This window comes from Apium graveolens, chromosome 6 (genome assembly GCF_009905375.1).
Source record: "Apium graveolens cultivar Ventura chromosome 6, ASM990537v1, whole genome shotgun sequence".
In the NCBI taxonomy this organism is placed as follows: domain Eukaryota; kingdom Viridiplantae; phylum Streptophyta; class Magnoliopsida; order Apiales; family Apiaceae; genus Apium; species Apium graveolens.
The window spans coordinates 2,243,838-2,260,255 of NC_133652.1; the positions used below are offsets into that span (position 1 = coordinate 2,243,838).

Sequence of the window (16,418 nt, forward strand, 5' to 3'; positions counted from 1 at the left end):
CCAAAAAAGTAAACAATCTATCTTATAACCTAATTAATCACCATTTAAATAGTGAAATATGAAACATAGAACTAAAAACATACTCTAAACAGCTGAAATATGTGAGAAAACATATCGGATAATAGAGTTTACTAACCGGAAAGTGACGACACAATGTTGCATATGATGGACACTAACTCCTCATTTCATCTTCTTGCACAAGGAAAAAGTACCGGCAGATTAGAGGCACTTAAGGCTCTGTCAGGATCCTTTTCTACAATGACAGTATACGCATTAGATTGAATTACGGCTTGTCACAAGCTAACAGATTACACAAAGAAAGGTAGCAGCGAATAAGTTCTCAAGCGAGCAATCAGTACATCCTGCACATAATTTACCTTGCTACAAAAAACTCTAGAATCACCAATCCACATATCTCACGTCTATCTTTATATTAATATTGCTAAACAAATTAACAACTATTTAGCCCACAAGCCCCTCCTAGAATTACCAAGTTCCGTATGCTTATTCAATTTTTTGGGACTTTGAAATAAATTCCACATTACAAGAACAAGGTAAACAACATTGTCAAAGACTCAAAATCACATATCAAAGAGCTGTCCGGATTTCTACTAATTGAACTGATCAACGTGACCGTGCGATGAGCACAGAGCAAACTATTCTTTCACCTTTAATTTTAGGCTTTTTACTAAAGAATAAAGTGTGCTTGTCACTTACAGTGGAATATCAATATCCTATCTTCGGATGGGGTTTCTGTATGGATCTCCTAGCAATTCAAGCTACAAAATTTATGCAATCCAACGACTAAAAGGGATTACCAAACTCTGAAGTGTATTAACAAACTGGTTCATCTGTGTAGTAATTATTTCAACATATTCAAATAGTTACTAAGTCTAGAATTCTGTCTAAAATTTATGCAATCCACCCACTTAAGGGATAACTAAATCCCAACTCACGTGTCTGAATATACTAGTTCAACAGTGAGAAAATAACTATCAAGGCAAGGGGCATAATTGCATAATAACATATTATCATTGCATACTTCATCATCATGCCCTCTGATTTGAAGGGACGTACGAAACAACCCCGAATGTCTGAACCAGCCAATAATGAGATAAATCTGTAGCAATCAACATGATCATGTAAACAAGAAAAGATAAATTTGTAGCAATTAACAGTATATTGTAAACAAGAAAAAGCAACATAAATTAGTTGACTTGTACAAATATAAGAATTTTCATACTTCGTATACTTGTGAAATGGATACCTCTTTCGCATCGACACATGGAACGACTTAATGAAGAGGTGATCTTTCCTAAATGCCGGAACCAACACGATCCCTATTTCCGTTTTAAACCTGCCTAAGACTCAATGATGGAGAATAAATAGTATTCAAAGAAGTGTCATTTTACACCAATGCAACTTTTGCAATTTAACTAACTTTGTGCCCTTGCCAGATTCATTTCCACTTATGTTTTTCATCGTGAATAGTGTTCTTTAACTTTTCTACACGTAATAAATTGCTTCCTTGCTGCTGAATTGAATCAGATATACAATATAAATCATTTTTATTCAAATCATATTATGTAAAGCAGAGTTTTGCTTAACAGATTATAGGCTGCAATATGACAGGTACTTGCACAAGGAAGAAGTACCGGCAGATTAGAGGCACTTAAGGCTCTGTCGGGATCCTTTTCTACAATGACAGTATATGCATTAGATTGAATTACGGCTTGTCACAAAGAAAGCTAACAGCGAATAAGTTCTCAAGCGAGCAATCAGTACATCCTGCACATATATTTACCTTGCTACAAAAAAATCTAGAATCACCGATCCACATATCTCACATCTATATTAATATTACTAAATAATTAAAAAGTTAAAACAAAAAACTTCATGTACCAAAAAGCATCAATATCTTATAACCTAACCATCATTTAGATAGTGAAACAGCATATGAGATATAGACCTATAACATATATTCCTACTGCCTACAAATATTTGCATGGAAAAGAAAAACATAATCTAAACACATAATCTAAACAACTTAACTATGTTAACATGTATAACAAAACTAATAGCGTGTTTGTGTTGGTGCAGTGGCTTCCCCGAGGGAGGTCAAGAGTTCGAATCTCGGGATGCGCGAGTGTCGTAACTATAAAAAAAATAAAAGAAAACTGATAGGAGAAAAAATGTAACTAACCGGGAAGTCACGCCAGAAGTTTCATCGATCGAATAGACCGACACTCGCTCCTCTTTCATCTTCTCATTTGGTTGTTTTTGTTGGAGTTTTGAGCATCCCAAAAAACCCTCAAATCAATAATAGAGCAAGTACTGTTATAATATTTTTGTACAAACAAACACGGCCTTATGTGTGACAGGGTGAGAGGGGGGACTGGGAAGTAGGTGTACGTGTACACACTCGGCATTAGGCCGTAAATGGAGCGAAAATTCGATCTGATCCGATCCAAGATAATTTTAGCAGATATGAATCGACCTATTAAAAATCTGATCCAGGATCCGATCCGATAAGAAATATCCCATTATAAATGGAGCGGATATGGATTTAGGCCGATCTGATCCGTTCGTAACCCGATCCGGTTATATATATATATAAAAAAATATTTTTTAGTAATTCTAATTTTAAACGTATTATCCTCGAGTCAAGTTTCATTATCTATATTTCGTTCGGTTCGGTCTCAAGCGTACAGTCCATTTCTATAACCTCATTTCTATAACCCTAGTTATTTTACCTTTTAGAGCCGCATAACCCAAAGTCTCGATTCATATAACACTTCCATTTCGCAACATCAATTTTTTCATAGTTAGCATTAAAATATTGTACAACTCGGTATGTTTTATTTCAAAAAGCGAAATTTAGTTTATAATTTATTTTTGAATTTCATTGTATTTTACTTGTATTTTAATATTTTTCGGAATTGTAAATTTTAAATAAATTTTGTAATAAGTTAAGTTAAAAAATAAATATACATAAATGGAGCGGATATCCGATCCAAAATTCATGATCCGAACGGATACGGATATGGATCGGCCTATAAAAAATCCGGAGCCGATCTGAATCTGAATCCGAACAAATAAATGGATATGGATTTAGGTCGAGCAGATCCAAACCCGATCCATTGACAGGCCTACTCGACATCAAACATGCTTTTAATATGCTCGTGTTTCATTTTCAATGCATATTCCTCGTTCCTCGGATATATATGGATCGGGTTAGACGGGCCGAGAGAATTTAGTAACTTGACCTAATTAATTCGAGTTTTCAGAATTTTAATTCAAATCAAATCGTTGAAATTTGTAATCTAAACCAATGTATAATACTTCATTTTGGATCGGATTGGATCAATTTGATTTGTTTAGTAAATATTCAAAACTAATATTAATAATTATAGAATAAAGTAGTAAGTCTCAAAGTCTAAAATAATTGAAAATAGTTCAACAGAATATTACAATCATTCATGTCAGATATGCCTTAAATATCCAAAATAGAGTGATAATATTAAACATTAAACTCAATAAAAGAAAACGGCAGTATATTATTTAAACATTGAGGACTGATGTTATAAGCTACAAATAAATGAGTTTATCTATTAGGCCAGAACATATTCACAATTATAAAATCAACAGATTAACGTATAAGTCTATTTTTAATCGAATTGGATTGTATCGGTTTAAAAATATCGAAACTCATATCCAACCTAATTAAATCAGGTTGACATTCTTTCAACCCAAATATGTATCGGGTTGGAAAAAATCGGTTTGATCGGGTTGTATACACCCCTACACATTTCCTACTCGAAAAATTAAAAATAAAAGCCCAATTAAAACTTTTCTGACCACATTCTCCATAGGGCCCCCTAATCTCTTCCTTCTCCGAGCTCAGGTTATGGAAGAAGAAGCCGAAGTTTCTTTCTCTGGTATTTGTTTCTAAGAGAAATTCTAGAGACCGGACATGGTCCAAGCCCAGTGAAGAAATGAAGCCAATGGGGATGTTACTTGATACAACTAATTGATACCCCTCCTTCCTGAAAAAAGAAAATTTCGATAATCCCTCCCCCGTCATTAGATAAGAAAATTTTGATACTGTCATTATATGTGTTCATTTAAAAAAAAATCTCAAATACAAATTAATTTACCGATAATTTTTCAAAATTATTCTTATATTTATCATTCTCTTAAAAATTTAACTTTATTCTCATGTTTTAATGCATTAGATAAGAGTATTTGGACTTATTTACGGGAAAATAGAATTATAATAAAAAAATCAAATAACAATAAAAATAACCAAATATGCATATTTGCGAATTGTGCATGGGTAAATGCATATATGTGCATTTTAAATATACACAACCAAATAACACAAACAAACAATGGCCTGTATATTTTATTAAAAATGTTAGAAATATCAAAGTGATATTTTTAAGTATTTGTCATAAATTATTCGTTATAATAAAATTTAATGAAAGGGATAAGCAATTGTCACCCTAGTAAAAATTGTTTTATTTAATATTTTTCTGACAAAAGTCTTATTTAATATTCATTCAGAAAAGATTGGATGCATTTGTTTTCCTAGTTGATTTATATAATTAATAACATGTAAGGTTCCGGAGTAGAGTGGTTAGTTAGCACACATAGAGACTAATATAATAGCACACATGGAGACTAATATAATGGTAAAAGAGGACATCAGGGAATTGACTATAATTAATTAAGATAAAATTTAGATTAATATTGTGAAAAAATCCGCGTGTCCGATACGGGGATACATATATGCGAAAATTCAACACGGGGACTCGGCATGCTACCCAAATGTCCATGTTTCTTAGCCTAAAAATAATATCTTGCAACTTTACTTGCATTCAACTATCATTTCATGGCTCTTATTCTATAACTTTAGAAATTGTGATATATATTGCAACTAACAGTCTACTGTTATTTAGAAATTACGCATAAGAAATTTTTCAAGAGGAATTTCAGAGGCCATAAGACAATCCATACACTTCGAGCCATCTTTAGTTTTGAGTAGGCATACTTTTTTGAGACAGGGATGTATGCCTTACTCCTCAAAAGTTGGAAAGGTTTCTGCTTCAAAACATTCATCTGTAGCAGCTTTCAAATCAGATGTGTCATGGTACTTTCCGATTACGAAATTTTTGCTTGCCAAAAAACTGTCTTGATCTCTCTTTTTATGAGGTGCCTTCCTATATTTAACATCTCTTCTCCAGACACAATGACATTTTCATTATGTCCTCCATGCACCATAACACTTCCATTCTGTCCTCCAGGCACCAATACCCTCATGTGCTATCCTCCACATACCACAATATCAGCAATCTCCTCTCCGACCTTTAAGATAATATCTCCTTCGTCTACCAAAATATTCACACACTTCCCAAGACCTTACTAGTCATATACTTCTTTGCAATTAGGCCGATTAAAGTCACATAATCCCCGATGTAGTCATTAAAAGAGAATATACAGTGTTTGAGGAATCTTTTAATTCAGAAAGTCAAAAAGCTATGTAAATGGATATATATGCATTTAAATATTCATAACCATATAACACAAACAATGACCTATGTATTTTATTAAAAATGCTAGAGATACCCAAGTAGTGTTTTAAGTATTTGTCAAAAAATGGTGATGATTTGTTATAATAAAATTTAATGAAAGGGATAAACAGCTTTCACCATAGTAAAGATTTTATTATTTAATATTTTTCAGACAAAAGTCTTATTTAATATTCATTCAAAAATATTGGATGCATTTGTTTTCCTATTTGATTTATATAATTAATAACATGCAAGTTTTCGTAGTGGAGTGGTTAGCCATAATATAGAAGAAGCACATCGAGACTAATACAATGGTAAAAGAGGACATGAGAGAATTGTTACTAATATATTTACATATCCTCTCAGTTTTATGTTATACAATATTATGTTTTCTAACTTGTAAGATGTAGGTTACATAGCCAGAATGACCTTAAAACAATATCTTGCAACTCTACTTGAAACTCTAAATTATCATTTGATGGCTCTTATTCTGGAACTTATGTACTAGCTAGAAATGGTGATGTATATTTCAACTGACGGTCTACTACTATTTAGAAATTGCGCATGAGAATTTTTTCAAGAGGAATTTCAGAGGCCATGGGATAATCCATACATTCCGATCCATCTTTAGTTTTGAGCATACATACTTTTTTGAGACGGGGATGTATGCTTTGCCTCCTCAAAAGTTGGAAAGGTTTTTGCATCAAAATATTCATCTATAGCAGCTCTCAAATCACATGCATCATGATACTTTCCGATTACGAAATCTTTGCTTGCCAAAAAATTGCTTAGATCTCCCTTTTCTCTGAACACACCTCTTAAGGTGCCCTCCGTTTTTTAACACCTCTTCTCGATGCACAATAACACTTTCATTATGTCCCCTGGACACCATAACACTTCTATTATGTCCACCATGCACCAATACCCTGCCATGCTCTCCTTCACCTACCGTAACATCTCCAATCTCCTCTTCGGCCCTTTAGATAATTTCTCCTTCACCTACCAAAGTATCCCCTACAATACCCAAAACCTTATTAGTCATACACTTCTTTGTAATTATACCGGTTAAAGTCACATATCCTTAATGCAGTCATCAAAAGAGAATCTACAGTGTCCGAGAAACCTTTTAATCCAGAAAGTAAAGAAGTTAGGTAAATGTATATATATATATATATATATACATTTAAAATATACATAACCAAATAACACAAATAATGAACTATATAGTTTATTAAAAATGCTAGAGTATTAAAAATGTTAGAGATGCCAACGTAATATTTTAAGTATTTTTCAAAAATCAATATTGAAGTAATATTTAATGAAAGGGATAAGTAGCTTTCACCCTAGTAAAGATTGTCTTATTTAATATTTTTATGACATAATTCTTATTTAATATTCATTGAGAATACATTTGTGTATTTGTTTTCCTATTTGGTTTATATAATTAATAGCATGCAAGGTTCCGGGGTGTAGTGGTTAGTCAAAACATAGAGACCAACATAATGGTAGAAGAGGACATGAGAGAATTGGTACTAATATATTTACATATCCTCCCAGTTTTCTGTTATACAATATTATGTTTTATCACTTGTAAGACATGGGAGATATATCCAGAATGACCTAAAACAATGTCTTGCAACTGTACTTGCATTCAACTATCATTTGATGACTCTTATTCGCGAACTCATATACTAGCTAGAAACTGTGATCTATATTGCAACTGACAGTCTACTACTATTTAGAAATTACTTATGAGAAATTTTTCAGAAGGAATTTCAGAGGCATAGAATGATCAATAGAGTCCGAGCCATCTAGTTTTGAGTAGGTATACTTCTTTGAGATAGGGATGTATGCTTTACTCCTTAAAAGTTGGAAATATTTCTGTTTCAAAATATTCATCTATGGTAGCTTTCAAATCACATGCATCATGTTACTTTCCGGTTACGTTATCTCTGATTGCCAAAAAACTGCCTAGATCTCCCTTTCTCTGAACACACCTCTCAAGGTGCCCTCCCATATTTAACACCTCTTCTCCAGGAACAATAACACTTTCATTATGTCCTCTAGGCACCATAACACTTCCATCATATCCTCCATGCATCAATACCCTCCCGTGCTCTCCTCCGCCTCCCATAACATCTCTAATCTCCTTTCCAGCCCTTAAGACATTATCTCTTTCACCTACCAAAGTATACCCACACTTCCCAAGACCTTATTAGTCAGATACTTATTTGAAATTAGGCCGGTTAAAGTCAAATAATCCTCGATGCATTCATCAAAAGAGAATCTACGGTGTTCGAGGAACCTTTTAATGTAGAAAGTCAAGAAGCTAAGTAAAAGCATATATGTGCATTTCAAATATACAAAACCAAATAACACAAACAACGACCAATACATTTTATTAGAAATGTTAGAGTACTAAAAATGTTAAAGATAGCAAAATAGTAATTTAAGTATTTGTCAAAAATCAGTGTTGATTCGTTATAATAAAATTTAGTGAACGGGATAAGCAGCTTTCACCATATTAAAGATTGTCTTATTTAATATTTTTTCTGATAGAAGTATTATTTAATATTCATTCATAAAATATTGAATGCATTTGTTTTCCTATTTGGTTTATATAATCAATAACATGAAGATTCTGGAGTGGAGTGGTTAGTCAACATATAGAAGAATCACATTTATTGTGCAAAACGTGCCTTAACAAAACAAGACCAGGTCACTTCGACAATCCTAAGATTCAATTGAATTGTAATTTTATGTAATCTGTTATGGTATTTCTTGAGTCTGTAAAAATGTTTGAATAAACTAAACTAGAGTATTTTTGTAGTAAACAACCAACAAGTTAGGAATAAATCTTCGGAAGAAGATCAAGCCTGATTATGCCTCATAATGAAGATAAACTGTTTGGTGAAAAATAAAGTTGTAGATTGAAAAATATTTTAAGTCAAATGTCAAGAAGTCACAGATCAAGAAACGTGAAGAAATATATCGGGAAGTCAATTTGGATTGTAGAGAAGTCTCTTTACTTGTAGAGAAATCTATTTACTTGTAGAGAAGTCAATTTGACCTGTAGAGAAATGGAGATGTCGACAAGTCAATTTGGCATGTAGAGAAGTGGAGATATCGACAAGTCAAAACACATGTAGAGAAGTGGAGACATCGACAAGCCAAAATACATGTAGAGAATTGGAGATACCGACAAGTCCAAACACGTGTAGAGAAGTAGAGATGCCGACAAATCATCTACACATGTAGAGAAGTGGAGATATCGACAAGGAATTCTACATCTCGATACAAATATCTCTATACACTTTGAAGATCTCGATAACAACTTCAATTACAGAATGAATCTATCCTGAAGATTCAAGATTATCAGTCAACAAACATGGAAAGTCTACAAATGCAGCTTGAAGAGTGCAAGATCAAGGGTCAAGATGAACTGGACAAAGGAGGGTCACATGCCTTGAAATTTGTATGCAAATTTGCAGCACTTAAAATAGAATTAGACAAAAATACTTTAGAAAATATGTTAGTCTTTTTAGTGCAATTTCTGTAAACTGTGCATGTTGATCTATAAAACATGTCATGGGTCCTTAGTACCAATGCAACAAAACAGTCTAGGATTTCTTGAAAGTAATTTCTAAAATTTTAAAAAAATCAAGAAATACACATTCACCCCCCTATATGTGCATTTCATACCTAACACACAGATAGACCAATGTAATGGCGGGAGGGGACATGAGAGAATTGATATTAATATATTTACATATCCTCTCAGTTTTCTGTTATACAATATTTTTTTCTAACTTATAAAAAATATTACATTGATTATTGAATAATAAATAATATAATTTTATGATATTATATTTGTGAATAATGAGAGAGCGAAATGTTTAACGAGAGAACAATTTTTTAAACTTTCTGACTTATTATATTTATTTATTATTCATAATTTCATAATGACAAAAATTAGATAAGAAATGCAAAAAAAAAAATTATGAAGCGCGGCTTAGTAAACTACTCCCTCCATCCCAATAGATTGTTAATATTTGAAATAGAGAGCCCGACATACATATTAATGCTCTTATCTAATATAATTCTATAACTTATTTTGATTTTTTTTTAAAATAAAAATTAAACATTTAATATTTTTCCAGAAGAAAAAGGTTTTACAATAATTTATGTAATAATAGTAGATTAGAGCCTTAAAATTTGTGTCGAAGATCCTAATCTTTTTTCAAACAAAAAATAAATTAAAAGTGAGTTTTTGACGGAACTTGAATATAAATACCAAAAATGGAAAATCAAGGAAGTAGATCCATATTTGGGCAACATAATATATTTAACAAATCGAACAATACAAGTTCTACAAATATATAGGCTAGCCATCAAATAGAAGCTAATATTAGAATAAAATTATAAATCAATGATCACTTATTAATTGATATAGTTATAATTAGTGATTGTAAAATAGAGAGAATTGCAAAATGCACCCCTTAATTTTGACCAAAATTCAAAGTTGTATACCTGTTTTGAGCAATTGCAGATTGCATCCCATTTCTTTCAAACCCGTTACAAGTTGCACCCCTTTTGTAATTTTTCATCAAATATGATTGTTAACGTTAAGTGTTTGAATGGTAAAGTTGGTATATTAGTATTTGAATGGTAATTGCATCTTGCAACCCCTAACTTTCAGTTCGTATGCAAAATGCACCACTTTGTCAGTTACAACTAAAATAACGAGGGTAAAATATGAATTTTAATATAAATTTTAAATAAATTTTGTAGTCATAATTCGAAAAAGCTAAAAATATTTATAATAATGAATTCTTTTTTTTTTTTATCGTAGGTAACCCGCAGCCGCTACCCTTCGGGTGCGCACTGGGTAAACCCTACGGATTTACGCAATAGCCTGCAAACCACGTGAACCAAGGTAAACCGCATTTAAGCGATAGGCTCTGACTCAAGAGGCATTATCATAAATTCTCCTCCCGTGGGATTCGAACCTGTGACCAAGAGGATAGTTTTCCTCTCTTTAACCAGCTGAGCCAACCCTTGCGGGCATAATAAAGAATTCTTCCCCTACACTAAAAAAAATAATAATGTCACATTATTTAAAAATAATCGATGCAATTGATTTAATATTAAAATTTAATATACATGTAATTTAAAATAATTTTAGTGAATTATAAATTTTTTGAATTAACACCATGTAATAAAAACTAAATTTGAAACTATGACTCAAAAATTGAAAAATATAAAATATTTGTAAAATTCATTTTTTAACACAATTTAGAACATATAAATATTTGTTAATTAATTTTTCAAGCTGAAATTCATATTTTTCCCCTGCCCAATAAAGGAAACTAGGCAAAAGAGGTGCTTTTTGTACCGAGTTTCAAAGAGAAGGATGCAAGCTGCAATTTCTGAAAATAGGTGTATAATATTGATTTTGGACCAAAACTAAGGGATACAAAATGCAATTCTCTAAAAGATATAAGTATGTTTTAATTATGAAAGTACTAAATTACCCCATTGACTAACGTTAACGGTCATATTTGACGGAAAATTACAAAAGGGGTGCAACATTAAACGAGTTTTAAAGTAATGGGATGCAATTTGCAATTGTTCAAAATAGATATACAACTTTGAATTCTGGCCAAAGTTAAGGGTGAATTCCGTAATTTTCTCTATAAAATAATACACTTATATATTTATGACGGTGTCACGGCTCATTTACTTATCAGTATCATCTAATTTAGTGTTTCTAAGTAATTTCGTGATTATTTTTGTGTTTATTGCCACTAAATTGTTAATATATAATTTATTTTTATATTTAATAATTTTTAGTATGCAAATCAGTGATTTACAGAGGTTTATTATTTATATTTTAATTTAATTTGTATTGGAATAATACTCTAAAGATGACATATTTAGGGTGTGTTTGGTATTGTTGTTGCAGACTGCAACAACAGTTTTTCGCTGAAAAGCAATTAAAATATTGTTTGGTAAAATTTAAAAACAGTTTTTCTGAAAAGTGTTTTTGGCTAAAAGCTGGTGTTAGAGAAAGTAAGTGCCCCCATACTTTTTAAAAAAACTGATTTTTAGCTGTTGCGGGAAGCAGATGCTGATTTTACCATCAAATCTTACCAAAAACATTATTATTTTTAATTTTTTGCATCAAAACATTTATACTTATAAAAAAAATTACCAAACAATCATCTGATTTTTTCAGCAACACATTTTTTAGCAACACTTTTTCTAACAACATATCAATTTTTAACAATCCCAAATAGAGTCTTAATTTAATATCAAAATAAATTGAAGTGTCTTTAGCCATAAAAAATTGTATGAACATCTCAGATTATGGAGTCAAAATCAATATGTGAAACTGATATCCTCTAACATGTTCTTTATATGTTGTAGGTTAAGGCTGAGCATTTGGCAGCTAAGGTTATTGCTATTTATTTTACGCCCATTCTTCTTGATATACATACTTGGCGTTACTATATATGTACCCCTGCTGGAGAATCTGTACAATGATTTATATCCTCACAATGATTTTTTGACAAAAATGACTACCTTATAAATGAGTATACGTTCTAAGAAAGATATTAAACATTCAACGGAAGTTTCTGAACATGATAAAAAGAATTATAAGAGATTGAAATAACTATATGCCAAGTAACAACAGTCCTGCAACAGATTGACAAGTACATTGTATCTTTAAATCCCCTTGTCACCATACCAATACAAGGAATGGCTCCTCTAACAATAAAAGTTGACCAGATTTTTAACTCGGCCCCAACATGGTTCATGTATGAGAGTTCTAACATGACTTATCGTGTACATATTGGATAATTCAAGAACTGCTATTAATTAATGACCGTTTAACAAATGTATATTGCTCATTTATCAGTCATTTGAAGAATAATTGCTTCATTTTTTCACTACATCTAGCACTCAGGACTGAGGCCACAGGTTCCCGTCTCTGCGATAAATGGATTTTTCTTTACTGAGATGGGCACATTACGTTTCTAAGCATATTCTACAGCATCTCCTCTGCCTCATATGTCCCATTCCTTCCAAGGAGCCACAACGCTAAGTCAGGATTTAGAGCAAAGAAAATGAGCTCAAACTGCACCTAAATACGACAAATATAGAATAGTTTATTGGAGAACCATAAATGGACTGCATTACAACATTTAAAATCACTAGAACATTTAACCAAGATGGTCAAAACAGCAAGCACAATTCGAAGCATGCCTGATCATTTCTCCATGTGCATTCAACCTCTCGGGGAGACATCAACCATAGCCTGTCGGCACAAAAATAAACAAGCTGAATATGTTACTAAACTACAGTGTAATGCATTTCATCTTTTTATAAAATAGAGGTTATAGGTTTCCTGGCCCCAATTTCTTTATAATAGCAGAGTAAATTAGCTATTGACTATTGTTGCGCGGTACTTGAGAAGTCGCCAACATCACATACCTGATTCCTTCTAATTAAGCACATCCATGTGATGAGCACATAGCAAACTATTCTTTCGACTTTTACTAAACTATTTCTTTTTATATTTAAATAGCACCAAAAGACAATATACTGCGAAGTGCAAGTGTTCGTATGGTAACCCACGTCAAAAATATTTTGAAACATTGTCTAGCACACCTCTAAATAAAGCAAACTATTCTTTTGCCTTTTACTAAAGAATACCGTGCGCTCCTCACTTATAGTGGCATACGCCTATTTTTGGAGGGGCCTTTCTTTTCGTTGGCTCCCTACAATTTAAGATCAAAATTATAAAAAATTGCATTAGATAATGAGTAGTTCATTATAAATTTGCCCCAGGCTTGTAGAAATTGTAAGAAAGAATTGAAGGTGTTTGTAGACAGTAAAATATCAAATGGGTCACCCTTGTTAATATTAATTATTTTTTTAAATATTTTACGAGTAACACACATTTTTTTAGAATTTTACCGAGTATTACTCATTTGTAAATACATTTTTTTTGTGACATATTCATAACTAGAGGAGAAGCGGATCTCACTAGGATTATTGTAAAGACCTTAATAGCTTTTGTTTTCTTAGTAGTGATCACAACATTCCCACATCGATAACATACTAAAGCAAACACTACCACCTGGATATAAGTATGGACATACTTCCAACCTTGTAACATACTTACCTGGATGGGGTCAATCGGCGATCAGGAAGGCTCATGGCCTAGATTAGTGACCTCCATTGCACTTAGGAGGGTTGCTCGTCTAAGATTTACCCAAGTGGTGGAGTCTACATCATAATTTGTGTTAGGGGTGGCTTGCGTTCGCGCAGCCCCCGCCAATATAGTTTTAAAGATTGGGTTGTGTCAAATGCTACTGCTATCACGGTTTGTCCCCGTTGTCTGCCTCTAATCACATGTGAAGCCACACAACTCTTAACTTCAATATTTTTTTAGCCGTCTTCCTCTAGGAGGGACGGATGAAACATGTTTTAAATCAGACCAAAGTAACGTCAATTATGGAGGTGAGCAAAACCAGGTCTGCACATTCAAGTGGTGACGAAAATTTCCAAGTAGTTCATGTAGAGATAGTAGAAAAGATTCTTTATCTAAACATCTCACCCTTTAAAGAGAGGAGTTCATGTGGTTAATTATTCTGCACTCTGCCGTCTTAACTTTTTACCGTTGAAAAAGAGATTAAAAAAACGTAATATGCAAACACCTCATAATTCATGCGGACAGACTTAAATATCCTATGCATTTGGAGCTCATCCATTAACATTGAATATGAACTAACTTCGCATCACATGTTTAGGATATCTTAGCGTTTTGTGAAGATTGTGAAGATCAAGTGTACCTCAATTTCAATTCTATCGTTTTCTAAAATTACTGTATTAATAATTTACGATAACAGTGAACTACTTATTAGTGAATGTATTCTAAGTTATTTCAAAGGCAAGAACTCAAGAAGACCCACATCGTTTCAAGAAAAGCATAAATGCTTCACCCATGTCGGCACAAACAACATCTGGGCCTTGTAGCGGGGGCTTGTAACCCATGTCGGTTCCACTGAGCAGTGATCACTTTCCTCTCCTGTCGGTGTGGGAGGATAACATGCTTGTTCTTGGCAACACCAGCCTGTGTTGTCATTTTTTCAGCCCTTTTCACTGGATTTAGCAACGTACTCAGCTTAAGCTTACAGTTGATGTGGTCTAAAAAGGTTGGAGCTTATGTTGGTTGCTGTTTTGGCGATCTCAAACTATTGACGGGAAATGAACTGCACACTTCTATGTTGTGTGATCTCAGTTTCTCTGCTTTAAATCCTGAACTCAGTGTTGTGCATACAAGGCAAGATGCCTAAGTTATTTATTAGCAATACATTAGTCCCTCCAAACTGATAATAATCTAAATTTTCTCCTCATAACCCCCAAAATATTAACTTCTCATCATATTCTACAAGTAAACTGGACATGAAAAAAATGTTTAAGATAAGGCTTCTAGCATGAATACAATATCTAAGAAACTAGCTAATATGTTACTAAACTACAGTGTAATGCATTTCATCTTTTTATGAAATAGAGGTTATAGGTTTCCTGGCCCCAATTTCTTTATAATAGCAGAGTAAATTAGCTATTGACTATTGTTGCGCGGTACTTGAGAAGTCGCCAACATCACATATCAAAGAGCTGACCGGATTCCTTCTAATTAAGCACATCTATGTGATGAGCACATAGCAAACTATTCTTTCGACTTTTACTAAACTATTTCTTTTTATATTTAAATAGCACCAAAAGACAATATACTGCGAAGTGCAAGTGTTCGTATGGTAGCCCACGTCAAAAATATTTTGAAACATTGTCTAGCACACCTCTAAATAAAGCAAACTATTCTTTTGCCTTTTACTAAAGAATACCGTGTGCTCCTCACTTATAGTGGCATACGCCTATTTTTGGAGGGGCCTTTCTTTTCGTTGGCTCCCTACAATTTAAGATCAAAATTATAAAAATTGCATTAGATAATGAGTAGTTCATTATAAATTTGCCCCAGGCTTGTAGAAATTGTAAGAAAGAATTGAAGGTGTTTGTAGACAGTAAAATATCAAATGGGTCACCCTTGTTAATATTAATTATTTTTTTAAATATTTTACGAGTAACACACATTTTTTTAGAATTTTACCGAGTATTACTCATTTGTAAATACATTTTTTTTGTGACATATTCATATCTAGAGGAGAAGCGGATCTCACTAGGATTATTGTAAAGACCTTAATAGCTTTTGTGTTCTTAGTAGTGATCACAACATTCCCACATCGATAACATACTAAATCAAACACTACCACCTGGATATAAGTATGGACATACTTCCAACCTTGTAACATACTTACCTGGATGGGGTCAATGGGCGATCAGGAAGGCTCATGGCCTAGATTAGTGACCTCCATTGCACTTAGGAGGGGTGCTCGTCTAAGATCTACCCAAGTGGTGGAGTCTACATCATAATTTGTGTTAGGGGTGGCTTGCGTTCGCGCAGCCCCCGCCAATATAGTTTTAAAGATTGTGTTGTGTTAAATGTTATCCTAGTTTTGTCACTTACTGTCTTTAAATTGGTTTTCAAACTCCTTCTATTCATTTATCTATCATTTAGATAGTGTTAATGTATTGTTCATAAGCAGCCTGAAGGTTCAGAGGCGCTACTGCTATCTCAGTTTGTCCCCGTTGTCTTCCTCTAGGAGGGACGGATGAAACATGTTTTAAATCAGACCAAAGTAACGTCAATTATGGAGGTGAGCAAAACCAGGTCTGCACATTCAAGTGGTGACGAAAATTTCCAAGTAGTTCATG

General features: G+C 33.0%; 2 non-coding genes and 2 pseudogenes across 2 annotated transcripts; all 4 read left to right on the forward strand.

Moving 5' to 3' along the window:
• Nucleotides 1-13,229: 13,229 nt before the first annotated feature.
• Nucleotides 13,230-13,355, forward strand: LOC141669530 (U5 spliceosomal RNA; annotated as a pseudogene).
• A 401-nt stretch (nt 13,356-13,756) lies between these two features.
• LOC141669399 (U1 spliceosomal RNA) lies at nt 13,757-13,917 on the forward strand. The gene has a single exon (XR_012553685.1). It is a non-coding gene; the product is annotated as a U1 spliceosomal RNA (small nuclear RNA).
• A 1,510-nt stretch (nt 13,918-15,427) lies between these two features.
• Nucleotides 15,428-15,553, forward strand: LOC141669506 (U5 spliceosomal RNA; annotated as a pseudogene).
• Nucleotides 15,554-15,953: 400 nt separating this feature from the next.
• On the forward strand, nt 15,954-16,114 carry LOC141670223 (U1 spliceosomal RNA). The gene has a single exon (XR_012554464.1). It is a non-coding gene; the product is annotated as a U1 spliceosomal RNA (small nuclear RNA).
• The last annotated feature ends 304 nt before the right edge of the window (nt 16,115-16,418 follow it).